Below are 4,156 nucleotides of genomic sequence, written 5' to 3' on the forward strand. Positions count from 1 at the left end.
ACTTCTGTGACGTATTTTTCATTTGTAATTTTCTCATCCATTCGTCAAGTGTCACACAAATGGTATTTCTTTTGTATAAACCTCTCTCACAATATTTTTTTACCTTTCTCTGACGGAGGACCTGAACTTATATCAACAAAACTTTTAGCCTTTGCTTTTTTTATTCTTTTTAATACAAAATGCACACCGTGTAGTACGTGAACTTCTGGCAGTTATCAATCTGAACTTCTCTCGGTTACATGAAAATATATGAGTTTTATGAATTTTTAATCTGATTTTCTTAATCCTTTTTTATGAATTTTGAAGCACTCTATTTTTAAAATTTGAACTTCTTGTTATTTTATTTTTGAACTTCTTATTTCCATTTTTCAATAACGAGGAAAATCCGAGTTTTCTATAATCATCGAACTTCTCCATCTTTTATAAACTTTTTGAACTTATTAGTTATTCTTTAAAACGAGAATGTGCGGTTTTTATAAACTTTGAACTTCTCTGTTATTTTAATTTGAACTTCTTAGTTTTATTCTTTAGTCACGAGGAAAATTGAGATTTTTGAACTTCTTTGTTTTAAAATTTTCAACTTCTTGGTTTTTATTTTTTAATAATGTTATCCGATATTTTTTATAGACATCGAACTTCACCATTTTTTAAATTTGAACTTCTTAGTTTTATTGGTTAGTAACGGGGAAAATGTTTTTTTTATATAAACAATGATACCGTGTCGTCATTTTAATTTAAACTTCTAGTTTTTATACAATAGGGAAAATCAGTTTTTATACAATCTTTTCGAAACGCTCCTCTTTTTAATTTGAACTTCTCTAAATTTTTTTACAAACGGGGAAAATCTGATATAAAGATTTTTGAACAATTTTTTTAACTTCTTGCTCAAAAATTTTGAACTTCCAAATTTGTCTTTTAGATATTAAAAACTTCATTTTTTTTTAACATTGACCTGCTTCGGTTTTTAAATTTGCACTTCTTATAGAATTTTGTCGCGACAATTTATGCATTTTTTGCTTTTCGGTGAAATGGCCTAGGCGTTCCCTTTTTTCATTTGAGGATTTTACTTCTACACGTGGCACACGTGAACTTCGAAATTTCTGAAACAAGAACTTCGCGTGCTATTAATTTCAAGAGTTTTCTGTTTTCATTTTTTGCGTACTTTTTCACACGTGTTTTGGAAGAATTACCCTGCTTGTAAGATTTTTTTCGCTTTTGCTATTGATTTGAACTTCTACGCTTTATGTGTATTGTGTTTGTTTTGCCAAAAGCTACCTTTTTGTGTGCCATTATTTAACAAAACGTGAGCTTCTACCCGAATTATAAGTACATTTTTCTCCAAAGCAGATGGGATTCACATAAGGAAGAGTTGCGGAAACAAACAGAACACATTGGACTTGAACACAGAATGAAGAAGATCAACACAGCCGTACTAATAACTGCAGAAAATTGTGGTCTCCATTTTTTTGACGTACTGGATACTTCCAATAAATGACCTTCTAGTTAGGTAACAGGAAACGTCCTAGTTATGTAACAAATATCGAACCACTCAATTATTTAAATTTGAACTTCTAGGTCTTTTTTTAAAAGAGTGAAAATTTGTTTTTTATAAACTTTTAAAACTGCTTGGTTTATTTAATTTGACCTTCTTGGTATTGTAATTAACATTCAACATCTCCGTTATTTAAATTTGAACCTCTATGGGTTTTTTAGAAAAGAGGAAAATCCATTTTTTATAAATTTTGAACTACAGTAATTTTTTTAAAAAATTGAACTTCCTAGTATATTCTTTAGTAACGAGGAAATCCATGTTTCATGTTAAACATCGAACCGCTCCGCTATTTAAATTTGAACTTCTAGGTTTTTTGACCTTCTCTATTATTTTATATTTAAACTTGTAAGTGTTTTCAATTTGACCTTCTTGGTTTTGTAATAAACATTGAACTTCTCAGTTAGATAAATTTGAACCTCTAGGATTTCTTAGAGATGGGGAAAAGCCATTTTTTAAAATAAAATTGAACTTCTATGTTTTTATAATGTTCTTTGAAATGTTAAAAATTCCTTTAAACATTGAGTTACTTCTTTTTATTTTTTTCACTTTAGTTTCTTCGTGTGAAAATACCATAGTTTTTTATGTCAACTTTTAATAGCGAAGGTTCAAACTTTTCTCTCACATAAAAGAATTTTCTTTTTTAAAGTTTTGTAAGTGTTCTACTTTTTCCAAATTTTACTCACTCTTTGTTTCAAAAGTTTGGATTTTTGTTCCATGGACTTGCTGGTTTCTCCCTGAACTTCCATTTTCTTTACAAGTTTACAAACATTACACAGACGTCCAGAGTTGCAATTGTAAGTACATACTAAAGAAATTGGTTCCATTATCTTTAAATATGAACACTTTGAAAAGGACACTGGCTAAATGGGCAAAATGGGGCCAAATGGCAATGCGGTGGAGCTATTCACCACCACACATTTTTTATCCTCTCATCATTGTACGTGTTCTCTCTCACACTTTGATTGTATTTTTGCTTCTGCTCTCCTAGGATGATTAAATCCAGCATTGCCGTAAGAACTAGGAACATGCAATAATACCATTATTTTGCAACTAATGAAAAAGTGGATAGACATAGTTGCAAAAAAATAATTCTCTTTTTTTGTAGTGAACAGATGCTCATCTGTAAAATGAATTGTCATTTTTTTAGAGTGCACTGTGCATCTCTTATTTTGGTTTGTTAACAATCACAGAACAAACACTACTTTTTTATAACTAAGTGAATTGTCTTTTTTAGTGGTCTGCATTAGACACATGTTAGCATCAAATATATGATGTATGCATGAACCACAGACAGAGAATACTCAGGATGAGCGTAGACACGGAAGCATACGAGTCACTGAAGCAAATGAATATCTACAGGCACCATCCATTCACAAGCACGTGAGTGGAAGCAAGCAGCTAGCGTGGTGTCGGCCTCCAGGAGGGATAGCTGCCTGCACGGCTGTCGGAGTTGAGGAGCAGGCGGCTGTGTGCAGTTGTCGCTGTCGATGGGTCAAGGAGCCCCGTGGACACAGCACGACGGGGATGGCAGCGGAGCAGTCTGTGGCGGCGTGTGCGAGCAGTCCATGTTCTACTCATGCTCTGTATCTCCCTCTGTTCTTGCTTATCCATCAAAATCAAGACTAGCAGTAGGCAGAATAGCAGTAGCATTAGCTAGAAAGGCTACCTCTTGCGTCTTCAGGTCGGCGGATCTGCACACAGCAGCAGCTAGGACGAGATGGTGTGCACCTTGTGAGCCGGGTCCTCGGAAGTAACCTTCCTCGAGAAGGTCGAGGTGGCCTTTGCGAGAAGGTCAACCAACAGGCGTTGGGGAAAGCAGGCGAGTTGGGGGCGTCGCGACGACAGGCGGACGCGATGTGGAGCAGCCGCAGCGAGAAGAAGACAGGGCGTAGCGATGGAGTGCAGGGCCGGGGTTCCGATGCCTGGTGTTAACGGCGGCAGGATCCAGCAAATATCACTGGAGGAAGAGAAGGAGAAGAGGAAGGGGTTGACAGGATTCGCGTCGGCAGCAAGAAGGGGACTGCGTGGGGAGGCAGCCATGGACTGCGTGCCAGGATGATGGTGCTCGAGGATCCCCGGCGGCGGCGACGATTGGGCCGCGGAGGAGCGTGCGGCCATGGCGGAAGTGCGGCAGCAGGTTCCCGGTGGCGTGGGCGGCACCCAGCGACCCCGCGCTGGTTGGTCGGGGGGCGGCGGCGCCTTGGGTAGGTCGGCCTGCGGGAGGAGGCGCGCAGGGCGGCGAGATCCAGCGAGGGTGGTGGCACTCGGGGGAGGGGATCAAGGGAGGTCAAGGTGGGGATCGGGGCAGCGGGTGGGGTGGGGTGGTTTTTTTGGACGGGAGGTGCGGGAGGTGGGGGATCGAGGGAGGGTGGGCATTTTTTCTGTCACTGCTTGTTTCGGGAGTTCGGGAACAAGTCCATCGGGCCCGCGTCGGGATCCGAATAACTATTCTGATCCCGGTGAAAGTGCGTATTTGTTGGTGAAAGTGTTGTCCAATGAGAATTATATTTTGTATTACTCATGTAGCCTACAAAGTCTGTTGCACAACCTTGTAAATTCTTACTCCATTTTTAAATTTTTCTAGTCCTCTATACCGTATATTGC

At 38.9% G+C, this 4,156-nt stretch overlaps 1 long non-coding RNA gene across 1 annotated transcript; it reads right to left on the reverse strand.

The window, feature by feature from the left end:
- Positions 1-2,741: 2,741 nt before the first annotated feature.
- LOC109776649 (uncharacterized) lies at positions 2,742-3,897 on the reverse strand. Its single transcript, XR_005754455.3, has 2 exons — positions 3,219-3,897; positions 2,742-3,145 (listed from the first exon to the last, which is right to left on the reverse strand). It is a non-coding gene; the product is annotated as an uncharacterized lncRNA (long non-coding RNA).
- Positions 3,898-4,156: the final 259 nt, after the last annotated feature.

The sequence above is a fragment of the Aegilops tauschii genome, chromosome 4 (genome assembly GCF_002575655.3).
Source record: "Aegilops tauschii subsp. strangulata cultivar AL8/78 chromosome 4, Aet v6.0, whole genome shotgun sequence".
In the NCBI taxonomy this organism is placed as follows: domain Eukaryota; kingdom Viridiplantae; phylum Streptophyta; class Magnoliopsida; order Poales; family Poaceae; genus Aegilops; species Aegilops tauschii.